The 9,107-nt window shown below is 37.5% G+C and overlaps 1 pseudogene; it reads right to left on the reverse strand.

Moving 5' to 3' along the window:
* Nucleotides 1-6,852: 6,852 nt before the first annotated feature.
* On the reverse strand, nucleotides 6,853-6,997 carry LOC145263423 (U2 spliceosomal RNA; annotated as a pseudogene).
* Between the last annotated feature and the right edge of the window lie 2,110 nt (nucleotides 6,998-9,107).

Consider the following 9,107-nt stretch of genomic DNA (forward strand, 5'->3'; position numbering starts at 1 on the left):
CAGTAGTAAACAAAAACTGCGACAACTTAAAATTATAGGAACTCACGGTGGACGATTTCAAATGCTTAATCTTTGCACAGGGTCTAGTATCCACAAAAAATTCAGAGATCCGAAGACGTGTTCTCTCAAAATTAGAGACAGAACAAGGCCTGACATTGCAGAAATTAGCAGAAGATTGCCAAAGGGCAGTATCACTAAAAACAGATCCTTGGAATATAGGAGAAGTTGGAGTGGCGTACATTAAGAAGATTAAAAAAAAACTTTCAGAAACCCAGGACAAAACAATTTTGAGACTAGTCAAAATTCCAAATAATACTCAAATTATAAATACTCAAATTATAATAACTACAGAAAACGAAATTACGATAATAATCAAAGGAATTATAAAAAGACAGTATCAGGCAATACTTGCAGAAGATGTGATGAAAACCATTTGGAAAAGGATTGTCCTTACAAATATATCAGGTGCTACAATTTCGATACAGTTGGACATAAGAGTGTTTGCTGCAGAACAAAATATAGAGTACACCAAATGAGAACAAACGACAAAGGGAAAAATAATTTACAAAAATATTTATCAGTAAATATTTTCGACAAACAAGTGAACATTCAGCTTGACTCTGGATCAGATTTGTCATTAATAAACGGCAACACTTGGAAAAAGCTGGGTAAACTGACTCTTCAAAAGTCAAGTAAAGGTGCACGAACAGTGACAGGAGACAAAATAAAATTCGAAGGAGAGGTCATCCTGCCCATTAATTTAAATGGCATGACGAAGAAATTGAAAATCTTCATAATTTAAAGAAAGCGAGAAATTATTGGGAATTGACTGGATTGAAAAATTCAATCTCTGGGATAAACCGATGAACGTTTTTGTAGAAAAAATAACCAGTTGCACCCCAACATCAGAAAATATTAAAAACGATCTAAAAAAGAAATTCCAAGAAATATTTATTACTGGACTGAGAAGATGCAATAAATTTAAGGCTTTGTTCGAGCTAAAAAAACGATGCAACACCGGTGTTTAAGAAAAGACGGAACGTACCGTTCGCCGGTTTTGGCAAAATAAACAGCGAGCTAGATAGACTCGAAAAACCAGGCATATTATCGAAAATCGAAACTAGCGTCTGGGCAGCCCCTCCGGTGTACGTAAAATAAAGTCGGAAAAATAGGTCATGCGGATGGCCTGCCAAGGCTTATACCGAAAATGGAGGAAACCCTTAAAGAGTCAGTAATTGCAGCTATACGTTCCAATTATGAGGAAAAAAGCATGGTGGCGAATATAATAAAAGAATTACCAGTCACGTTAACCGATACAAAAAGGGAGGCTGAATATGACGATGTCATCACAGACATAAAGAAAAAAAAATAAGGGAGAATGATGAAAAAACGCAAGGCATATTTTCCGTATGCAATGATGTTATTATCCCAAAACTCCCGATTTTGTTATCCCGAAAACCTTGCAGAAAAAGATCTTACGTGATTTTCATACATGACACCCGGGTATAAATAGGATGAAGGCATTTATGCGGAGTTACGTTTACTGGCGTAACATGGATGTGGATATTGCACTAAGAGTAAACAAGTGTAAAGGTTGTGTGTTTGCCGCAAAGGCACCACCGATAGTCCATAAACATTGGAAAAAAACTGACCATCCATGGTCATGCATTCATATAGACTTTGCTGAACCGACCGAAGGACAATACTACCTAATCGTAGTAGATAGTTTTTGCAGATGGCCTGAAGTAAAGCGTTTCAATAACCCGACGACAAGTAACACAATAAGTTTTCTGCATGAAATATATGCACGTTTCGGTGTGTCAGACATTATAGTCAAAGATAAAGGAGCACAATTTACATCAAGTGATTTCAAGGACTTTTGTGACACTTGTTAGGTAAAACATATAACTACACCGTCGTTCCACCCTGGATCAAATGGATTAGCGGAAAGGTTCGTAGACACGATAAAGCGTGCACTTAGAAAATCAATAGGGACCCCGACGGATAAAGCATTACAACAATTCCTGCAAATATACAGGATAACTAAGAACCCAAATACATCGTCGAAATTATCGCCAGCAGAATGCATGTTTACTAAAAAAATAAAATCAGCATTTGATAAATTAATACCAAAGCAAGCAATCGTCAATCAAATTACGCAAACATCACGAAAAATGTTAAACCTGGTGATCGTGTATATTTTAAATGTATGAAAAATAATATTCCATATTGGGAGTTTGGTACGGTAGATAAACGTATCGGCGACCTTGTCTACATGATAAAAGGTCCGAAAGGGATACACAAAAGACACCAAAACCAATTGAGAAAACGTCATATAAAAGACAACGAACATGACAAGCCTGATGAAAAGGAAGATCCAATTGATATACTATAGGAAGCGTTTAATATCGAACCACCACAAACCAGGCCCGACCCAAGAAGATCGGGAATGAAAAGAAAGTTTACAGAACTAATTATAATGAGCCCCAAGAGAAAAAAGATATTGAAATCTACACGACTTCAAATCTTCGGAGGGTGGTTTTGTGGAAACGCCCACTAAGGTACATAGGTGGGTGAGTGAGATATATAAATGTATCAATCACCAATACCGGGGGAGTTCTGCAACGACCGCCAAATAGGCAGTACGCCTATGTTGCCTCCAGTAAGACATGCAACACGCCACCTGCCAGAATATCTCCAACTGAAGTATATTTTAAGACATGTAAATATGTATATAATTTCTCTTCCTATTATATATTATTGTTTTACCTTTACTTTCCGTGTTCTTGTTAATTATTTGTGCAGACACAACCCTATATTAAAATACCTATTAGTTGAATATGGATGTTTATGCGTTGTGAAAATAAATAAATATAAGTAAAGTTAAAAGTTCTGTTAGATTGTTTCAAGGAACGTAACTCTGCCTCACTTTAAATTATGTAAATTTAATTATTTTCAATTACGATGTAAAGGAGTTTTCAGCTTATTTTTGAATTTAACAATACGTAAGTATAGTTTTTGAATTGTATGATTTTAAAAATTATAATTGTAAGGATTAATAAGCTTGATTATTATAGCTAACAGAATTGAATTATGTATGGTTTTCAATTCAAATCAATTGATTAGTTATGATAACCGACCGAAATGATCAATCGTTTTTTTAGCTTAGTTTAGTTTCGTATATACAAACGTTCATGAGATTTTATAATTCGTTGATATCATTTTCATAAGCATGTACACACAAATTAAAATTAATAAATTTACTAATTATTAAATAGAACATTTTGGTAGAACGTTCATAATTTAATTAAAAATGTTAGTACGAATAGTTGGGTTAAATGCCAGGTCATTTAATCTTACTTTTAAATTCTTTACTTTAATTTCAGAGACTGGTGAATGTTCTACTGCTTGATTAAACAACCTGGTCCATAGCTATGCAAGTACACCAATATCCCATTCAGAGGGTAATAATATTAGATCATCATGATTATGTCGACAAAATGTCTACCATATTGGACGACACGGATACATTTATAAAAATGGGCCCTGTCGCAACTCACGATCGTACAACTTCTTTAGAATCAAAATTTCAAAAGAGATTAGTTAAGTGGGTTAAGAGTGGCTTACTTCCATCGAACATAGCTAATTAGATAAACCCCTCAGGCTCGATCCGCCCTAGATTGCATGGTTTACCGAAAACTCATAAAGTAACTATTCTCTTAAGGCCCATTTTGTCTATGGTAGGGTCATCATAGCATAAAATTGCAAAATGGATCTGAAATATTTTGCAATCAGTATTAAAATATTACAGTAAATACTGTTTGAAAGATTCATTTTATTTTGCAGACTTAATTCAGAGGTATAAGTTTCTTAAAAATGTATGTGTTCCTCTGGCATTAGCAACTTGTTTACTTGTGTCCCGATTTCAGGGACTATAGATATTTGTACAGATTTTTCATATCGTAATCAGATATCGCCTCCTCCCATTTCTGAAAATATATTCGTTGAACTGATGAAATTTGCCACTACATCTGTTGAATTCAACTTCAACTATGTAATGTATCGGCAAATAGAAGGTGAGTCGATGGGCTCAGTTTTGGGCCTGATAATGGCGAATATTTTCGTGGGTTTCCATGAAGAGCAATTGCTCTCTGGACCCATCAACCCATTGATTTATTTTTGCTACGTGGACGACACATTTTGCCTCTTCGATCACCAAACTGAGGCAAATAATTTTGTTCTCCTGACTTAATAAGATGCATCCCGAGTTTCAGTACACTTATGAAGGAGAGTCTAATTCGTCCATAGCTTTCCTTCATGTATTGATAACGAAACAACATCCAGTTACCTTACATCAATATACCGTACACCTACGTTCACGGGACTGTATACATGTTGGGACTCATTTTGCTCCTGAAAACGTAAGATATATTTAATTTGGACCCAAACACACTGTGCCCTTATGATCTGCCAGACATCAAAATTGGATGAGGAATTAAAAATAATTACTGACACTCTCTCCAAAAATGGGTACCCGTTCGATGTGGGTAGGTCAGTTTTTCAGAGGAAAATTGCATTGTCATCTGTTACTAAATTAAAACGGCCAATACGTTCCCAGTATATTTGCGTTTGCCTTGGCTGGGAGCAGTAAGTGAGAAATTTGCAAAGCAAATCAGTTCAACGGTGCAAAATTGTTATTTTGCTTCAAATTTACGTGTTGTGGTCTCTACGAGAACGTTAACACCATACTCTCGAAAATATGTTCTACCCCCCATCATCATAATAAGAAGAATATGGGTCGAGCAACATTTAGATTGAATGGAAGAGTCCAACAACACGTACCTACCAAAATCAGAAATGGAGCATACCAAACAACAGACGTAATTTCCAATACGTACGGGTCTTCAATTACTGACCACCTTATAAAACAACCCTCTTGTGTAGCGAACGTTAGCAAGAATTCTTTTACAATATTGAGTCGTGCTCACTCATTATTTCAATTAAAGATCTTGGAGACTGTTCACGTTCAGCTACGAAGGCGTCCCTCTGCAAGCAGAAGGAATGCCTCCTAGATTTGAGCCTGATTATTCTCTAGGATCTTCGAGAATTATAATGTTGTATTTAAATTGCTTTCGCTAATTTTTTCCATACATAAGATAACGCAGCGTTATTTTTATCTGTACATAATTTCGATTCTCATTCGTGTGTTTCCTATTTTTTATTCACTGAAATCCTTCGATACAGTCAGCTGACTTTTCTTTTTATTCGCTTTACCCCGTTCACTTTATTTTAAACGTTGACTTTATTTTCACGTTCTAATTATGAATTTTCGTCTTCTTTTCATGATTGCATTATATATATATATATATATATATATATATATATATATATATATATATATATATATATATATATATAGGAGGATAATTAGGAATGGGACATGCAGTCACAAAAACTATATATTGATAAATATAGATTGGTTTATTTATTCAATAAGTGAAAGGATTAGTTGGAGGATAGAAGTGTCTCTTTATGCCAAGGCATTTCAAAACCTAATGCTTCTCATAAGAAGACTAGAGAAGATGCTTGGTAAAAAGTGGGGTTGTGACGTCTTACGTGGGATTCATTAGGAACGAAATCGATCAAGTAAAATTAAAAATAATGTTGGGGAGATTTATCGAATTATAAATAAAGGAGGAGTGTGTTATATAGAGTATAATGTGGAAACGTGTATAGGATCTTTATCATATTCTTAAATGTATATCGTATATGTTATAAGGCTAAAAGGGACGTATACTGTTGATGGGTGGTAATTCTATTTTATCGGTGCGTAAGATGTCTATTATCTAAGCAGGGGCATTTTATTGACAGATGCAACCGAGCAAAAAACAGCACTATGAAGTGGTGTATAATTTTGGGAGGGGTATTATGGTGATGATTTAAGGCGAAAGGGCGAATGGGCGTATTTTAAGCAGGGTTGAGGCACAGGGTTACATGGGGCGTCCTGGGTTTTAATTAAGTGAGGTGAGAGAGGGTTCGGATGTGAGCAAGTTATGAGGTGGGTCGGGGTGAGTAGTAGTAAGGCTATGATAATATGTTTCAGAATACCAATATATATTAAATAATATGTAGCAATAATTCTAGGTTTTCTTTGTTATTAGATATACAGGGAGGGGTTAGGGTATAAGCCAGAGGATAGTGTACCTATTTACTATGCCTCCTCACGGGACAGAGTTAGACACCAGGGTCGTGTTTTAACGTGGAGAAAAGGTACAAAAATAAAAAATGTCTCAGTCGTGAAGGACTGATCCTCCACCGAAAGAGAACAAGAAATGGAAGTGCAGCATCTGAAGAACAGATGGTATTTATTTGCTCCCCCACCGAGCAAATTAGGCACAAGGCCGATTTTTAATGTGAGGAGTGAAGGGAGGGGGAAGGGAAAAAGGGGACCAGCTCCCGAGAGGTGGGAAATCGGAGCTGGTTAATGGTCAGGCATGTGGGGTTGCCCCCACATCTGGTCTTTGCTAGTCATAGCTTGCAGCATCTGCCGGAACAGATGGTATTTATTTGCTCCCCCACCGAGCAAATTAGGCAAAAGGCCGATTTTTAATGTGAGGAGTGAAGGGAGGGGGAAGGGGAAAAGGGGACCAGCTCCCGAGAGGTGGGAAATGGGAGCTGGTTAAAGGTCAGGCATGTGGGGTCGCCCCCACATCTGGTCTTTGCTAGTCATAGCTAGTCATAGCTAGTCATAGCTTGCAGTATCTGCCGGAACAGATGGTATTTATTTGCTCCCCCACTGAGCAAATTAGGCACAAGGCCGTTTTTAATGTGAGGTAAAAACCAGCTCCCCTAAAAGGGGTCACTCTGGTTACCAAAAATAATAATTGTCCCAGTATAGAGGGTTTCCCCTCCATTGACTGGTACAAATTATCTTAAGTGCAGTATCTGTCGGAACAGATACTACACTTTGATCTTGGCCAAAAGGCCAAGAAGAATAAGTAAAAGGATAGTGTAGCTAAGTTTTTGTAAGTGTATAAAAGGACAAAAGAGAATGTTGGATATAGATGATTGGCGTGGTGGGATAATCGGGGGAAAATACACTACTACTACTACTACTACTACTACTACTACCACTACTACTACTACTACTAATAATAATAATTTCGTTTATCAACGTCTCTCTGGAAAGAGATGGGATTCATTTCCAGAGGATTTCCCACAATCCCGGCGCTAAATCAGGAGCTTCAAAGATCAACGGTTTTTCTAAGGAAGTTGGTGGTACCTACAATAGCAGAGGTCTGTAGGCAAACTAAAACATCGGGGAGTTGTAGTTTTTTTCAGTTGCCCTTCCAGACAACTTACTACTACTCTTAGTGTACCAACTACGACCGGTATTATGTTTGTTTTAAATCATGTGAACACGACTTATCTCCAAGGCCAATGGAGCATAATTGTACCACTTCTCGTTCTCTTTCTCTCTCACATTCATGTGCTAGGGTACTGAGAAGTCTACAACTTGCCAGTTTTTTTAGACTTTGTCAATGACGACCAAATCCGGTTGATTATTTTCCAATTGCTAGGTCGTTATGACACTTTTGTCCCACTATACCTCTACCATTGCCAACCTCACTTATTCTCACTTCATCAGCCACCTCCTCAAACTCATTTCCAGCACACTTCATCCCAACCTTCTTACACACCTCCCAATATATCCGGAGTCCCGTGCGATCGTGTCTCTTGTGGTACTCTCTCTGGGCCAGTCCTCTACACCCTTCTTCCATATGCGCTATTGACTCTGAGGTCTTACCACAAATCCGACATACTGCAGCAATGACCTCACCTAGAACCACCTTTTTGAACAATCGTGTTCCTAATGCCTGCTCTTGTGCTGCACAAATAAAAGCTTCTGTACTCTTCTGCAGATACCCAGCTCTTAGCCATTGTCATGATTTTGCATCAGCCTTTTATGCTATATCCTGGAAGAACTTCCCATGCATTTTCTTCCTAGTCAGTTCCTCTGCCCCTTCTCTATCCATACGTTTCACATAATCAGCGTTGGTCTCACATACCTCCACTTAATTGGCGACAAGCTTAAGCATCCACTACTCACTTCTAACCACATGCTCCTTCAACGACATCTCCTCAGTTCTAATACAATCTTTTACAATTTTTAATACTCGCCCACCGTCTTTCCTCTTTTGATAAAACCTTGCTATGCTACTTCGAATATGAAATATACAAAACATTACTAAAATTTTCTTGTTTTGATATCCACGACACGCAACCCCTTGTCAGACCATTCTAAAATTCCCGCACTGTATCTCAAAACACTAACTGCCCATGCATTCACTGCTTTCATTAGGTTTCCTCCATACAGTTTCGACCTTGCAATTAGATTCACTCTTCTAAGACACCCCTTACTGAATTTCTCCTTCATTTATCTGTTCATGCTGCGTACGCCCTCCAACACTCCCAAATACGTATACCCTGTATCTTCTATTTCTTTAATTCTTTCTCCATTTGGCAGCACTATTCTTTTCGAATGAACCTTTAATCCTCTTTTTTCATCACCAGAACCGTACATTTACTAATCCCAAACGCCATCCAGATGTCTCCCGAATATGTCTCTACGAGGTCTGCAAGTCTCCCCATTTACTTTTCATTTCTACCGAACATCTTCAAATAATCCATTACTAGTAGATGGTTTAGGCGTCTGCCACTAGATCCAAAGTTATATCCCAGTATTTATCTCTGTAAAACGATGCTCAGTAGCATCATTTCCATTACAAAAAGAAGTGCAGATAACGAATCTCCTTGGAATATTCCACGTTTAATGTCAACCTGCCACATCACCTCTTTGTTTACTATCAGTATTGTTTTCCATTGAGTCATACTTGTCTCCAAAAGCCCTGCCACATTCTCAGCAACCTTCATCATCAACAGTATTTTACATATCCATGAATGGGGAACCATGTCATAAGCCTTTCTCTAATCGATCCAGGTTACACTTAGATTTCTCTTCTTTCTTGCATCCTGCATTAATCCTTTATAAATCAGTAGTTGCTCCTTGGTACCTCTCGAGCCACTCCGACATTCTTTCTGTTCAT

The sequence above is a fragment of the Euprymna scolopes genome, chromosome 38, assembly GCF_053919585.1.
Source record: "Euprymna scolopes isolate OS-2025 chromosome 38, ASM5391958v1, whole genome shotgun sequence".
Lineage (NCBI taxonomy): Eukaryota > Metazoa > Mollusca > Cephalopoda > Sepiida > Sepiolidae > Euprymna > Euprymna scolopes.